The sequence below is a fragment of the Neovison vison genome, chromosome X, assembly GCF_020171115.1.
Source record: "Neovison vison isolate M4711 chromosome X, ASM_NN_V1, whole genome shotgun sequence".
Classification (NCBI taxonomy): domain Eukaryota; kingdom Metazoa; phylum Chordata; class Mammalia; order Carnivora; family Mustelidae; genus Neogale; species Neogale vison.
Window position 1 is genome coordinate 39,595,011 of NC_058105.1, and position 16,727 is coordinate 39,611,737.

Here is a 16,727-nt window from a genome sequence, read left to right on the forward strand (position 1 = left end):
CTATCACTGCCACTTGATTCACACTAGGGTCCTCAGCAATGATTAACAGGATTTGAACAAGAATATTGCACAACTGTTAAAGATGGTGCCAGATTGGGGGGTGGGGGTCTATAGGCAGCTGATTCAGGGGCTCTTCTTGGAAACTACCAGGTGATTCCAGGCTTGTTCTTTTTTTTTAATATTTTATTTATTTACTTGACAGAGAGAGAGATCACAAGTAGGCAGAGGCAGGCAGAGAGAGAGAGGGAAGCAGGCTCCCCGCCAAGCAGAGAGCCCAATGCAGGGCCCGATCCCAGGACCCTGAGATCATGACCCGAGCTGAAGACAGAGGCTTAACCCACTGAGCCACCCACGCACCCCAGGCTTGTTCATTTTTAAAGCTTCCATCTTTCTGAATGTTTCTTCACATAAATGATCTGTGTCAATGCTATGAAAAATGAAAAGTCCTGTGTCAAGTCAAGCCAACAGATGCCTTCACTAGTTTTCTTGTCCTCGAGGATAAGATTCCCATTCTACTTGCTCCCAGCACCACTCAGTTACTTCACCCACTCAGCCAGCTACCTCCTCCCTCAGCCTTGGCTGCTCTCCTTGAGAAAATGCTTTGCTTCCTCTTGGACTCTCACTCTCGTCCCACACTGCCTTTGTCCAAGGCCCTCCTGCATTAGCCCATTAGTTCCTGCTCCTGTATATGTAACCTCTTCCTCTCTACTGGCTCCTTTCATTCAGCCTATACATCTCCCTATCCTCAACAAAGCCAAGAAGGAAAAAGAACAACTCCCTCCTTCCTGCAGTTCCACAAGTCCTCCCAGCTACAGCCCCACATCTCTCCTCCTTTTCACAAATTCATTTATTTTTTTGTTTGTCTATGAGAGTGAGTGAGCTAGCACAAGCAAGGGGAACAGACTTCCCACAGCAGGGAGCCTGATCCTAGGACCCTGAGATCATGACCTAAGCCAAAGACAGACGCTTAGCCAACTGAGCCTCCCAGGTGTCCCCTTTTTGCGAACTTCTAGTCTCTGCTCCTTCTCCCCTTCCTCATCTCCAGTCTCTTCAAGCCATGGCAGTCTGGTTTGCAGCCCCACCACACCACTAATACAGTCCTCGGCAGAATCACCTATGGCCTCCTAATGACTAAATCCAATGGATATAGGTTTCAGCACTCATCCTTTTGGCCCTCTCTGCTGCATTTGACACTGTTGAGCAATTCTTCATTGAAACTCACTTTTCCCATAGCTTCCAGGACATCGTTTCTCTCCTGGGCTTTCCTTTCCATACCCACCTCTTAAAAGTTGGTATTGCCCAGGGCTAATTCCCCAGAGATATTCCTCAGAGGTTCTTCTCTTCTCACTCTCCCTAGAGGATCTCATTCACTGTCATGGCTTCAGCTATCATCTCCAGGGCACGCTCCTATATCCAACTGCCCAGCTACTAGAAAACTTCCCACAGTGTCCATCAGGCACTTCAAGCCTCACATGTATTTCCACAGTTAAAACCCACTGACTACATAAGAAGGTACAAGCTCTTTCAAGTGTGTATTGAGATAAAGATTTTAGTTTTTAGTGCATAGAAGCTAATCTTTATCTAGCAAAGTAAAATGAGTAACCTTGGTAATTATAGAATTATAGGGTAAATAGACATTTAATGTCATGGAAGTGTAACAAGACCTTGAGAATTTTTTTTTTGAGTGATGTAGCAAAAGCTGTCTTACCTCTTGATGTGTAAAGCTCACTGTTGGGAAGAAGTGAGTCAATATGCTTAGGAAGCCCAGAGGTCTTCTGGGAGTTAAGAGACCAGTTACTCTCAACACTTTCTTTCCAAATGCAGAATTAGGAACATGCATCAAGGACCTTTATCCAAGGTCCAGTGCCTGGGAAAGGCAACAGGCCAATAAAATAAAATTATCTTGAAGAAAGAAAAAGGTTCAAGTGGGGACCCTGACTCAACTCAGGGGCCTACCCACACCTTTGTGGGACAAGGGCAGGTCTCCTATATATATACACCTGTGGCTGATTCCAGAAGTTCCTCTAGACCTAACCACCCTGACACATGCAATACTTTAGAGAACAATGGCTGCATGTTTGCATGTGGATTAATAGATTTGTAATCTCGGAGTCCCAGTATGATGGCACTGCAGGGCAGGGATCCAGACCAGACAGCATATCAGTGTCTAGTAACCAAATTTCTGTGGGACTGGTTAGGGTCCGTTCTTAACATCAGCCCCCTGTGGCAGTGAGAAACAGAGAAGCAGGGGGCAAAACTGGCTCTATCATAGTGACCAGTTTTGAAAAGGTGAAGAGAGGACTCAAAAAGCACTACTACTAGAGTTATGCGAGAGAAAGAGAGCAATGACTGAGTTTGCACTCAGAGCTCTGCTAACAGGTCTTACTAACCACAGATGGCATACAAGGCCTTGCCTACCCCACCCCCCAGTCTCACTTCTTGACACGTTCTGTTTTGTACTTTATGCTCCACCAAGAGCAAATTCCTTCCCATCCCTTTCCCCATCAATTATCATAAACCATGCAGCTTATTGTCTGGCTACCTTGTTCAAGCTATCACCTGAGCATGGGTCACCCTTCTTTATCCTTACCCCCATTTCTCCAGGCAATAGTCCTGAGACGTAACTCAGGTAGTCTTTTCTCCAAGAAGCTTTCCCTGACCCTCTTGGACTGGGTGAGTTGTCTCCTGCCAGGACTCTCTTAAGACCACATGATCACCCTATTATATTCTTCAGTTTATGTGCCTATCTCTACAACTAAACCCCCTGGCCCCTGAAGAGCATAGATTATGTCTTGTGTCTTATTCACTCTTGTCTCCTAGCACCCGGCACATGTGCCTAGCACATAGCAGATATTTAGCAAGTACCTGAGGAATGAATGAAGATGAGCTGTGCCACTCTAAGGCCACAGCCTCTTTTGTTCCTTGACCTTCTGAATGTCTAGACACGTAGCCTTTATTGAACATGTCATTAACTGTCCCCTTTCCTTGTCTCCAGATGCTCTAAATTACTAACTGGTCTTCTGTATGTATTTATATATGCAAAGCTAAGCCAGGAACATTATGGGTCAGGGGAGAATACAATGAGGAATAAGATTCAGCCCCACACCCAAGCAGCTCTTAGAAAATAACCTTCTTCCTCCAGTCTTTGTAATTTACAGCTGAGACTTCCCCTTTTAGAAGGATCTCCTAGAATTATACCCCCTTTCAATTCCACCACAACATTAAATCATCCATAATTTCCTTTCACCTTGCTTGGTAAGTATATATTTCCATTAATTACAGTGTTGTTTATCTTACATATACTCTAAAAATCAAAATTGATTTGAGGTCAGTGAATGGTGTCTATTCTGTGAGTGTGTGTGCATGTATGTCCTTTATTTTGTATTCTGAGCCATTACTGCACATTGTTATCAACTTGTCAGCTGACAAATTATAAGGGTTTGAAGGATGCCCCGAAAACAGAATGGAAGCACATTGGATAAAAGGCAAAGAGCAAGAAATACAGGAAACAGTGTAATAATTTACAATAGAAAGCAAATAATGGCATCCCATCCCAAAATAATTTCTCGTCGCTGCCACTTAAGACCTTTGCTGAAGCATACACACTACGGAGTGCTACCACATTAAATTACTCAGTACTTGAAGAAACACTAGGATTGTTCATTAAGCTTATTCCAACCTGTTGACAACATAGACTGCAGTCACCTCTTTTGAGAAAGACACCATGGAATGGAGGTCCCTAAATCTCTGAGGCTCATCATGTTGTAAATGATTCTCTCTTTCCGGGCAGTAATCACTGTGCTTTCAAGCCTTTGAAACTAACACACTTCACTTTGCTAGTAGAGAACCAGCTTCTGTTTCAGCCAGATTTGTAATCAGGCCTTTATGTTGTTTTCATTTACACTTCAATCCGTCAAATTGGCTTTGAAATGTGGAATTTTTGCACTCGGCCTTTATTTTCCACTATGTGTTCCAGTTCTGAATGCCAGAAATGAATGGCCATTTGGTCACTGGTTAGCTGCCAACACAGCATAGCTGTATCCTAATTAAGAGTGACTTTGTGTGTCATGCCACCCTGCTGAGCTGGCAGATGGACATTGACCAGAAAGAGTCAAGACCTCCGCTTCATATAACTGCATCTTTACAGCTTCATTTCCTTGAGTCTTAAAGACTTTCAAATGTAAATATTTAAGACCCCTGGCAAGTATAAGAAGAGTAAAAGGGAAAGAATCTAACACTTATGGAGTACCACCTATGTACCAATGGTTGTAATTGGTACATTTATAATTAACGTTTCACTTCATTCAAGCCCCCTGTTAACACCAGATAGCCGGGTACTAGTATTAGCTCCCTTTTACAGACATGGATACTAAAGTTCAGGGAGGTTAAGTAAGCATGGTCATATAGCTAGTGAATGCTAAACCCAGTATTTAAGCCAGACCTAACAGAATCTAGATCTGGTACTCTTTTTCCTATGCCATGCTGCTTCTCATAGCAGTGAGATCCAGTGCTGTCCAGTGCTGCCTGTTCTCTGCCTTGAGCCCTGTCCCTGTGTCCAAGGAGGAGGCCTACTGCTCATTTCACTTACTCTGATATTTTGCCTAGGCATGGCTTGCCCTCAGTTTTTCTTCTTTCCTCGCTTCGATGGGCTATGATCAAACCCAACATGTCTTTCTTGACCCCCTCCCATCCACCTCCCTCCCACTCACCATAGTAACTTACTAGAATGTCTGTAGTTTACATATTGGCTGAATCAGTGCATCACACAGCATTTGCATTCCAAAATCTTAAGGTGGTTTCTACTTAGGTCTAGCAATGTTAGGTTCTCATTTCTATTGACAGAGGCAAGGGCTCCACAGCACACAACTGTGAGATGACAGTGTGATAACCTATGAAGAATTGTGGATTCAAGAAAGAAATCAGTTTTACTCCGAGTTCCACAATGAACCTCCATTTCATATAGAGCTGGGAATGAGAGCCCAGGGAGCAAAGAGTTGCTGTGCACTTACCTCAAGGTCTGCAGTCTGCAGGAGGGGTCTTTCAGCCCTTCACATCGCACCTGCATGCCCTTGTCCCCTAAGGCATTATCACTGAGGTCAAGGTCTCTTAAGTACTCATTAGTGTAGAGCACATTCCACAGATCCTGACAAAACTCTCCAGTCAGGTGGCAGGTCCACGGTCTGCCAGGAAGTAAAGCAGAGAAGGCTGGCATCAGTTCATCTGCACTGAGTTACTTTAGGAATTCTGTTTGCGCACTAGAAAAATACAGTAGAAACTCAGAGTATCATGTTTAAAAAAATCCCTTGGGCCAGGACCAAGCAGAGATTGTGGAGTGGGGAACATTTATTATTTGGTTCTTCATTTATTGCTTCCTTGGAGATTCAATCACCAGGCCAAAAAATACTCATTTAATTTTAAGAGTTGCTGAAACATCAAGAAATTCTGCCTGTGGCTATAGTCCATGATACTTACGCCAGATCCTTTAACTGACAGTCAGGCTGTTTTAATCCTTTGCACAGCAATTTCAGTCCCAAATCTTCAATTTTGTTATTAATTAGAAGCAGCCTTGTCAGGCACCAGGTGGAGCTCAGGACTTGGGCGAGGGACTCACAGCTAGCTGCAGAAAGGGAACATTCAGAAAGTCTGAAGGAATGGGGATACCAGGGTGGCTGTTAACCATAGAGTCCTACTGAACCTCAAGTGCCAAGGTCTGTGAGAACAAGGATAATCAGACACTTACACAAGATTCTGGACAATAGCCTTTGCATGCTGCAGACCTTCACAGAGAGGCTGTACTTCTGTGTCCCCTAGGGCATTGGCAAATGGTATAGTGGTGAGCATAGCTGCCTTCCAAACAGCTCTTTTAAAGTCTGTCTCACATGCAAGAAAGAAGAGAGCTCCATACAGCTAGCATCTGGTAGGTAACATGTGCTCAAGCTACCAAGAGAAAAAGAAGAAAAATCAGCCACTGCTGTCTAAGTTTTCTGTTTTCCTAGCCTTCCTTCAAGTTCCAGCTCCTGGCACACCTCCTTCACAAAGCCACCTCCTGAGGTCTCCAGCCCACAGTGGCCTCCTGCCTTTTCCTGGGCTCATCTGGCATTTTTAAATGATTCCAGTGTTGGGCACTTCATTACACAATTGTACACAACATGAATTTAGAATTCTATCTCAGAGCTTCTTTCAAATCCCATGGGGGAAATGGTATATCTTTAATAAGCTTTATAGTCAAAAGAGCTAAAAGTCCATTATTTATTAATTTTCCATCCTAGAGACCCAGCCCACCATCATCAACCATGTAATATTCCTTTTTTGGTATGAAGAGTGGTTTTTTTTACCAACCTTCCTGTCTTCTCAATCTTTGTTTCTCCATATTAAATAGCACAATTTCTTGAAACCGATCAACTTTTTTTCCCATTACTTTCAGGAATTTCTATGATATATACTATAATCTTTGAGTCCTCAATTTTCTCTTGAGTTAACCAGGCTCCAACCTTAGCCTTCCAGAAGGCTCATAGGTACACATGTCTATATCTCCTCAATTTAGAAATTTTAAAAAGAGGTATTTTGGTGGGGTAAAAAAGGAGTTTCAAAGTAGATTTTAGAAAACTTCAATGTTAAAGAGCTTTTGCTTTTAAAAACCCACACATAGGGGTGCCTGGGTGGCTCAGTTGGCTAAGCATCTGACTATTAATCTTAGTTCAGGTCTTGATCTCAGAGTCATGAGTTAAAAGCCCACATTGGGCTCCACACTGGGTATGAAGTCTACTTTAAAAAATATAAATAAACCCACATATATGTTGATATGTTAGTGATAGTTAATTGTGTCACATTGGCTAGGTTATACATCTAGATATTTGGTCAAAATTATTCTAGATGTATCTGGGAAGGTACTTTTTAGATGAGATTAACATTTAAATCAGTAGACTTTGAGTAATTTGCCCTCCATAACTTGGGTTGGCCTCGCCTAATCAGTTGAAAGGTTTTTTTTTTTTTTTTCCCAATTTATTTATTTTCAGAAAAACAGTATTCATTATTTTTTCACCACACCCAGTGCTCCATGCAAGCTGTGCCCTCTATAATACCCACCACCTGGTACCCCAACCTCCCACCCCCCCGCCACTTCAAACCCCTCAGACTGTTTTTCAGAGTCCATAGTCTCTCATGGTTCACCTCCCCTTCCAATTTACCCAAATTCCCTACTACTCTCTAACGCCCCTTGTCCTCCATGCTATTGGTTATGCTCCACAAATGAGTGAAACCATATGATAATTGACTCTCTCTGCTTGACTGATTTCACTCAGCATAATCTCTTCCAGTCCCGTCCATGTTGCTACAAAAGTTGGATATTCGTCCTTTCTGATGGAGGCATAATACTCCATAGTGTATATGGACCACATCTTCCTTATCCATTCATCCGTTGAAGGGCATCTTGGTTCTTTCCATAGTTTGGCGACTGTGGCCATTGCTGCTATAAACATTGGGGTACAGATGGCCCTTCTTTTCACGACATCTGTATCTTTGGGGTAAATACCCAGGAGTGCAATTGCAGGGTTGTAGGGAAGCTCTATTTTTAATTTCTTGAGGAATCTCCACACTGTTCTCCAAAGAGGCTGCACCAACTTGCATTCCCACCAACAGTGGAAGAGGGTTCCCCTTTCTCCACATCCTCTCCAACACATGTTGTTTCCTGTTTTGTTAATTTTGGCCATTCTAACTGGTGTAAGGTGATATCTCAATGTGGTTTTAATTTGAATCTCCCTGAGGGCTAATGATGATGAGCATTTTTTCATGTGTCTGATAGCCATTTGTATTTCTTGATTGGAGAAGTGTCTGTTCAACTCTTCTGCCCATTTTTTGATGTGTTTGTCTGTTTCGTGTGGGTTGAGTTTGAGGAGTTCATTATAGATCCTGGATATCAACCTTTTGTCTGTACTGTCATTTGCAAATATCTTCTCCCATTCCGTGGGTTGCCTCTTTGTTTTTTTGACTGTTTCCTTTGCTGTGCAGAAGCTTTTGATTTTGATGAAGTCCCAGAAGTCTATTTTCGCTTTTGTTTCCTTTGCCTTTGGAGACGTATCTTGAAAGAAGTTGCTGTGGCTGATATCGAAGAGATTACTGCCTATGTTCTCCTCTAAGATTCTGATAGATTCCTGTCTCACGTTGAGGTCTTTTATCCATTTTGAGTTGATCTTTGTGTACGGTGTAAGAGAATGGTCGAGTTTCATTCTTCTACATATAGCTGTCCAGTTTTCCCAGCACCATTTATTGAAGAGACTGTCTTTTTTCCACTGTATATTTTTTCCTGTTTTGTCGAAGATTAATTGACCATAGAGTTGAGGGTCCATATCAGGGCTCTCTACTCTGTTCCACTGGTCTATGTGTCTGTTTTTATGCCAGTACCATGCTGTCTTGGTGATCACAGCTTTGTAATAAAGCTTGAAATCAGGTAAGGTGATGCCGCCAGCTTTATTTTTGTTTTTCAACGTTTCCTTAGCGATTCGGGGTCTCTTCTGATTCCATACAAATTTTTGGATTATTTGCTCCAGCTCTTTGAAGAATGCCGGTGGAATTTTGATCGGAATGGCATTAAAAGTATAGATTGCTCTAGGCAGTATAGACATTTTAACGATGTTTATTCTTCCGATCCAAGAGCATGGAATGGTCTTCCATCTTTTTGTGTCTTCTTCAATTTCTTTCATGAGTGTTCTATAGTTCCTCAAGTATAGATCCTTTACCTCTTTAGTTAGGTTTATTCCCAGGTATCTTATGGTTCTTGGTGCTATAGTAAATGGAATCGATTCTCTAATTTCCCTTTCTGTATTTTCCTTGTTAGTGTATAAGAAAGCCACTGATTTCTGCACATTGACTTTGTATCCTGCCACGCTGCTGAATTGCTGTATGAGTTCTAGTAGTTTGGGGGTGGAGTCTTTTGGGTTTTCCATATAAAGAATCATGTCATCTGCGAAGAGAGAGAGTTTGACTTCTTCATTACCAATTTGGATACCTTTTATTTCTCTCTGTTGTCTGATTGCTGTTGCTAGGACTTCTAATACTATGTTGAACAAGAGTGGTGAAAGTGGGCATCCTTGTCTTGTTCCTGATCTCAACGGGAAGGCTGCAAGCTTTTTCCCATTGAGGATGATATTTGCTGTGGGTCTTTCATAGATAGATTTGATGAGGTTCAGGAATGTTCCCTCTATCCCTATACTTTGAAGCGTTTTAATCAGGAACGGATGTTGGATTTTGTCAAATGCTTTTTCTGCATCAATTGAGAGGACCATGTGGTTCTTCTCTCTTCTCCTATTAATTTGTTGTATCACATTGATTGATTTACGAATGTTGAACCATCCTTGTAGCCCAGGGATGAATCCCACCTGATCATGGTGGATAATCTTTTTAATGTGTTGTTGGATCCTGTTGGCTAGGATCTTGTTGAGAATCTTAGCATCCATATTCATCAGTGATATTGGTCTGAAATTCTCCTTTTTGGTATGGTCCTTGCCTGGTTTGGGGATCAGGGTAATGCTGGCTTCATAGAAAGAGTCTGGAAGTTTTCCTTCTGCTTCAATTTTTTGAAACAGCTTCAGGAGAATAGGTGTTATTTCTTCTTGGAAGGTTTGGTAGAATTCCCCAGGGAATCCGTCAGGTCCTGGGCTCTTGTTTTTTGGGAGATTTTTGATCACTGCTTCAATCTCGTTATTAGATATCGGTCTATTCAGGTTGTCGATTTCTTCCTGGTTCAATTTTGGTAGTTTATATTTTTCCAGGAATGCATCCATTTCATCAAGGTTGCTAAGCTTATTGGCATATAACTGTTCGTAGTAACTTCTGATGATTGTTTCTACTTCCTTGGTGTTAGTTGTGATCTCTCCCCTTTCATTCATAATTTTATGAATTTGGGATTTCTCTCTTTTCTTTTGGATTAGTGTAGCCAGTGGCTTATCGATCTTATTGATTCTTTCAAAAAACCAGCTTCTAGTTTCATTGATACGTTCTACTGTATCTCTGGTTTCTCCCTCATTGATCTCAGCTCTAATCTTGATGATTTCCCTTCTTATGTGTGGAGTTGGTTTGATTTGTTGTTGATCCTCCAGTTCTTTAAGGTGTAGAGACAGCTGGTGTGTTCTGGATTTTTCAATTTTTTTGAGCAAGGCTTGGATGGCTATATATTTTCCCCTTAGGACCGCCTTTGCTGTATCCCATAGGTTTTGGACCGAAGTGTCTTCATTCTCATTGGTTTCCATGAATTGTTTCAGTTCTTCTTTGATCTCCTGGTTGATCCAAGCATTCTTAAGCAAGGTGGTCTTTAGCTTCCAGGTGTTTGAGTTCCTTCGGAACTTTTCCTTGTGATTGAGCTCCAGTTTCAAAGCATTGTGATCTGAGAATATGCAGGGAATAATCTCAGTCTTTTGGTATCGGCTGAGTCCTGATTTGTGACCCAGTATGTGGTCTATTCTGGAGAAGGTTCCGTGTGCACTTGAGAAGAATGAGTATTCTGCTGTTTTAGGGTGGAATGTTCTGTATATATCTATGAGGTCCATCTGGTCCAATGTGTCGTTCAATGCTCTTGTTTCTTTATTGATTTTCTGCTTCGATGATCTGTCTAATTCTGAAAGAGGCGTGTTAAGATCACCTACGATTAGTGTATTCATATCAATATGACTCTTTATCTTGATTAACAGTTTTCTTAAGTAATTGGCTGCTCCCATATTGGGAGCATAGATATTTACAATTGTTAGATCATCTTGGTGGATAGTCCCTTTAAGGATTATGTAGTGTCCTTCTGTATCTCTGACTACAGTCTTTAGTTTGAAGTCTAATTTATCTGATATGAGAATCGCTACCCCAGCCTTCTTTTGAGTCCCATTGGCATGAAAGATGTTTCTCCACCCCTTCACTTTCAGTCTGCGTGTATCTTTAGGTTCAAAATGGGTCTCTTGTAGACAGCATATGGATGGGTCCTGTCGTTTTATCCAATCTGCAACCCTGTGCCGTTTTATGGGTGCATTTAGGCCATTCACATTGAGAGTGATTATTGATAGATACGTTTTTATTGACATCGAGTTACCTTTGAAGTCTTTCTTTCTGTAGACTGTCTCTATATTTCTGTTCAATGCTATTCTTGGGATTTTTCCTCTTTTATAGAACCCCCCTTAATATTTCCTGCAGTATCGGCTTGGTGGTTGCATAGTCTTTTAAGTCTTGCCGGTCTTGGAAACTCTTTATCTCTCCATCCATTTTGAATGTCAGTCTTGCTGGATAAAGTATTCTTGGCTGCATGTTCTTCTCATTTAGTGCCCTGAATATATCTTGCCAGCCTCTTCTGGCTTGCCAGGTCTCTGTGGACAGGTCTGACGTTATTCTGATGGGCTTCCCTCTGTAAGTAAGGAGCCTCTTTGCCCTGGCAGCTTTCAAGAGATTATACCTACAATTATAATTTCTCAATTTGACTATCAGGTGTCGTGATGTTTTTTTGGAGTGTATAATCTTGGGTGGAGACCGTTCAGCCTCTAGTACATGAACGCTGGTTTCATTCGCGAGATTCGGAAAGTTTTCATGAAGGACTTGTTCCACGACATCTTCTAGACTTCTTTCTTTCTCCTCCCCTTCAGGAATTCCAATAATTCTGACGTTGGAACGCTTCATGGCATCACTTATTTCCCTAATTCTGCTTTCGTGGGATCTAAGCTGTTTGTTCCAGGCTTCCTCCTGATCCTTTCTCTCTATCTGTTTGTCTTCCAGATCACTAATTCTATCTTCTGTCTCAGTTACCCTAGCTTTGAGAGAGTTTAGATTGGATTGGAACTCATTGAGAGCATTGTGGACCTCCTCCCTGGTAGCTTTAAGCTCCGCCCTAACATTGTGAACATCCTGTCTGGTCGCTTTCAGTTCGGCTCTAATCAATTCTGTTTGGTCATCCATGGCTTTCTCCAACCTAGCTATTGCCTGGATAATTGTTAGCCTGAATTCTCTTTCCGACATATTGTCTATGTTGATAGCCGTTAGTTCTGTTGCGGAAGGTCCATCCTCTGTATTTTTCTTCTGTTGGGCATTCCTCCTCCTAGTCATTTTGGTGGGAGAAGACTGAACAGATGTAGCTGGATGTATCAACTCTGGTGCAGTCAAGGTGCACCCTGGAACACTTCCTGATCTCCGTCTCAGAAGCCTCAGTCTGGGTGCAGAAGCTGAATAAATTCCCCCTTGGACGCTGGCAGTGCAGGTTCCAAGTTAAAGACCCTGGGGGCGCAGGATCTTTTGCTCGTCCCCAAAGCCAAGGCAGTGGCGGCTGTCTGGGAGCTCCTGACCGCCAGAGAGGTTCCAAGCAGCGATCGCACACTGAGATTTTGCCGCTGGCCGGGGCTGGGAGTGCCCGGCTTGCGTGCACCTCTTTTCAGAGGCGGCTGTGGGTCGGGCGCGCGTCTGGGGCACTGAGAACTGGGCGCTGGTCCGTAAGCCGCAGGCTGGGCTTTTGCGCGCCTCTGTCCGGGGAAGAGTTTCGCGGGCGCGAGGCTTAGACTTTGAAACAATGGCCCGGGTCAAGAAGCGCCCCAGGGCCTTAGAAACCCAGGAGAGCTGGAGTGACGTGCACGCGCATCTCAAGCTTTGTGGTAGGGCTAGCGCGCGTTCTGCAGACCGGCTCCCATCCCCTCACAGGAGCCGGAACCCCGCGCTCTGGGGCACGCTGGCGGCTTAGGGACCAGGAGCCGGTTTCTCCGCCGCACTCTCTCTGCCTCCGCGCCGGGGAGGCCGTCTGGGACCGGGGACTCAAGCCCCTGTCCCTAGCCGCCCTGATTCCCACAGTTTGCCCCCGCGATCCTTTGCTCTTTTGGAGTGCTTTCAACCAGTCTCCGAGTTAATGCTGGTCCCCAGACGCAGGGCACTCTCGCTCGTATCGGGTTATTACTTTTGCACCGGTCGCCTCTGGTGGCTCCCTCCCCCTTTTGTTTATCTTCCGATATCAGTCCGCTGTTCCCATTCCGCTTTACCTGCTCACTGGCGTCTTCTGCCCCTGTAGAGATCCAGACGTGTATAATTCTGATCTCAGGCTGATTTCATGGGTGATCAGAGTTCTTTGGTAGGTAATCAGCTCACTTTGGGGTACCAGCTGAAAAGACGCCTCTTCCTAGTACCCCCGCCATCTTGTCCCCCCCCCCCCTGAAAGGTTTTATAGAAACAGACTGACCTCCCTGGGAAGAGGAGAGAATTCTCCCAGCAGAATGTCTTCAGACTTGAAATGTAATATGAGCTTTTCCCTGTGTCTCCAGCCTGTTGGCCTACCTTGCAAATATTGAACTTGACAGCCACCCTAATCCTTATGAGTCAATTCCTTAAAATAAATCTCAATACAGTTGGCCCCTGAACACAGGTTTGAAATCATGGGTTCACTTAAACACCAATTTTTTAATAAATATACTCCAGTGCTGTAAATGTATTTTCCCTTCCTCATGATTTTCTTAGTAACATCTTTTCCCCAGCTTACTTTCTTGTAACAATACATATATAAAACATATCACATACAGAGTATGTGTCAATCAACTGTTCATGTTATTAGTAAGGCTTCCAGTCAAGAGCAGGCTATTAGCAGTTAAGCTTTTGAAGGGTCAAAAGTTATAAGTGGGGGCACCTGGGTGGCTCAGTGGGTTAAAGCCTCTGCCTTCGGCTCAGGTCATGATCTCAGGGTCCTGGGATCAAGCCCCACATCAGGCTCTCTGCTCAGTAGGGAGCCTGCTTCCTCCTCTCTCTCTGCCTACTTGTGATCTCTGTCAAATAAATAAATAAAATCTTAAAAAAAAGTTATACAATCTGAGGGGTTTGAAGTGGTGGGGGGGTGGGAGGTTGGGGTACCAGGTGGTGGGTATTATAGAGGGCACGGATTGCATGGAGCACTGGGTGTGGTGAAAAAATAATGAATACTGTTATGCTGAAAATTTAAAAAAAATCAATAAATGCAAAAACATTTAAAAAAAAAGTTATAAGTGGATTTCTAACTGTGGGGTGTGGGGGCGCTAACCCCCTATGTGGTTCAAGAGTCAACTGTATATTCAGATACATCTTATTTGTTCTGTTTCTCTGGAGAACCCAAATACTAAAATCTAAAAGTTTATAAGATAGGGCGCCTGGATGGCTCAGTGGCCTAAGCCTCTGCCTTCAGCTCAGGTCATGGTCTTGGGGTCCTGGGATCAAGTCCCTCATCAGGCTCTCTGCTCAGCAGGGAACCTGATTCCCCCTATCTTGCTCTGCCTGCCTCTCTCCCTACTTGTGATCACCTCTCTGTGTCAAATAAATAAATAAAATCTTAAAAAAATAAAAATAAATAAAAGTTTATAAGATAAACTTTTTTATTAAAATCATTATCATGGACTTTGAAGTCAAATACATGAGGGTTCTGAACTGTGCCTTTGCCATGTTACTTGGTCTTATGACCCTTGGGTCCCCATTTCCTCATCACTAAAATGGAGATAATAATCTGAAACTGCTCAGAACTGTTGTACAATTAAAGGAAATTATAGATACAAAGCAGTCAGCACAATGCTTAGCACAAAGTGATTGTTCAGTAAGTGTGGGTTATTATTATAACCATTGATGTTATTGTCACTTACAATGAAAATTCTTTTCCTAAACTTTTTGCATAAGAACAATTTTAGGGACTGTCACTTTTATTCTTCCTCTCCATGATTCCTTGAAATGTGTTTTGATCACAAAACATCCATCTTGAGTTGCATATTTAAATTTTTTTTCTTGCAGCAAGGAAACTAATAGTTACAACTTACTTGAGCTTCCGTAATTTGCAGTTTGGATCTTTTAAGCCTTCACAAAGCAATTTCAAAGCTGAAGCTTCCAATTTGGTTTCACTAAATTCCAGATCAGTGAGCCACTGACTGGTACTGAGAATAGCTGCCAGTACCCCACAAGAAGTAGGAGAGATAAGGCATCGGTACAACCTTCAGAGAAGAGAAGAATGACTTCATTATCATTATCATTATCATTATCATTGCTCTCTCCCCATGCAAACAGAAATTGACCAAAAATGATACGAACACAGACAACAAATTCTCCTGCTATCAGTTACCCCAATGTCCATAAGATACAGTTTGGCTGTTTTAATCCTTCACACAGAAGCTTCATTCCTGAATCTTCCAGGGTATTTTTTTTTTTACAAACTCAAAATCTGTCAAATACTGGTTAGTTTCAAATACTGAAGAGAGATCCCTACCACAAGAAGCTGTGAATTAGCAGAAAATCAGTATGTGTGGAGTAAAAGACATTTTAGAGAAGAAAGAAAATAGGTATCTGTACCTTACTAATGTAGTGAATTCTTTCAGTCATTGGGTGCTTACCACTGTTCCAGATGCTGAAAGCACAAAAATAATTAAAACCCAGACCTGGCCTTGAAAAGTACTGCAAGTGGAATGCACAAGGTATTATGGGGACACAGAAAGGTGGCACAATTCAGCCCAGCTTGGGGTGGGATCTGGAGGACCAAGAAATACAAGAGAAAGAAATACTTGAGTGCTGTTGTGAAAGGGGAAGAGGGATTGAAGAGCAGTTAGTTGGAGGAAAAGAATGGGAGCAGGGATAACAGGAGGAGCACAGGGACAAAACACTTATGGAGCAGCCTGGGCAAAGGCCAGAAGACAAGTGAGAGGATTCTTTGTTTGAGAAACTGCCAATTACAGCTGACCCTTGAACAACTCAGGGGGCTAGGGGCTCCGGCCTCCACACAGTAGAAAATCTGCCTATAACTTCTGATTTCCCCAAAACTTAACAACTAATAGCCTACTGTTGACCAAAAGCTTTAACAATAAAATAATCAACTAACACGTATTTGTATATTATATGTATTATCTACTGTATCTTACAATAAAATAAGCTAGAGAAAAGAATGTTTTTAATTAAGAAAATTATAACAAAGAGAAAATATATTTATAGTACTGTACTGAATTTATTTTTAAAAAATCCACACAGTTCAAATCCTGTGTTGTTCAAGGGTCAACTGCATTTGCTATGGCCTATATTAAAAGACTAGAAGGAGAAATATAAATATATATATATATACATATATATCTCAAACTATTAATATTAGTTATCTTCTAGGTTATGGAACAGTGAGATTATAGGGACACATTTACATTATAGATATTTAAAAATTATTTACACTGATCACAAGTTATAAAAATAGTTTAAACTTTTTAAAAAACACATGATTATTATAAATAATTTCTACAATAGAGAAAATACAAAGTTTTTTAAAGTACTATATTCCTACCATTCCAAAATAACCACTGTTAACATTTTGGTATGTGACTTTCCAGATTTTTAATGCATGCATGCATATAGAAGTAAATGTTCTTTGTAACAAATGAAATCACAGAAAGATGTATTTTATTTTAAGATTTTATTTATTTATTTGAGAGAGAGAGAGAGACCATGAGAGAGCATGAGAGGTGAGAAGGTAAGAGGGAGAAGCAGACTCCCCGTGGAGCTGGGAGCCCCATGTGGGACTCCATCCCAGGACTCTGGGATCGTGACCTGAGCTGAAGGCAGCTGCTTGACCAACTGAGCCACCCAGGCACCCTAGAAAGATTTATTTTAAAAAGAAAAATTTTTTCCAACCTCCTCTCCAATTCCACCTCCCAGAGATAACCAATGTTAAGAATCTAGTATATACTCTCCCCCTCCCACTTCATGAGCATAGAAACACACACACACAGAATTTGTAATTTTTA

The 16,727-nt window shown here is 42.2% G+C and overlaps 1 protein-coding gene across 5 annotated transcripts in view; it reads right to left on the reverse strand.

Annotated features, from left to right (window-relative positions):
- VSIG1 (V-set and immunoglobulin domain containing 1) overlaps positions 1–16,727 on the reverse strand; it is a 173,973-nt gene that overhangs the window by 121,027 nt on the left and 36,219 nt on the right. For 4 of the 5 annotated variants that reach the window (XM_044235365.1, XM_044235363.1, XM_044235364.1 and 1 more), the window contains 4 exons: positions 14,772–14,942; positions 5,473–5,617; positions 5,010–5,180; positions 4,723–4,889 (listed from right to left, as the gene is read on the reverse strand). The gene's annotated coding sequence lies outside the window, so the exon portion shown is untranslated. Of the gene's footprint in view, positions 1–4,722; positions 4,890–5,009; positions 5,181–5,472; positions 5,618–14,771; positions 14,943–16,727 lie in introns of those variants that run through there. The other variant, XM_044235367.1, reaches the window with a different exon arrangement.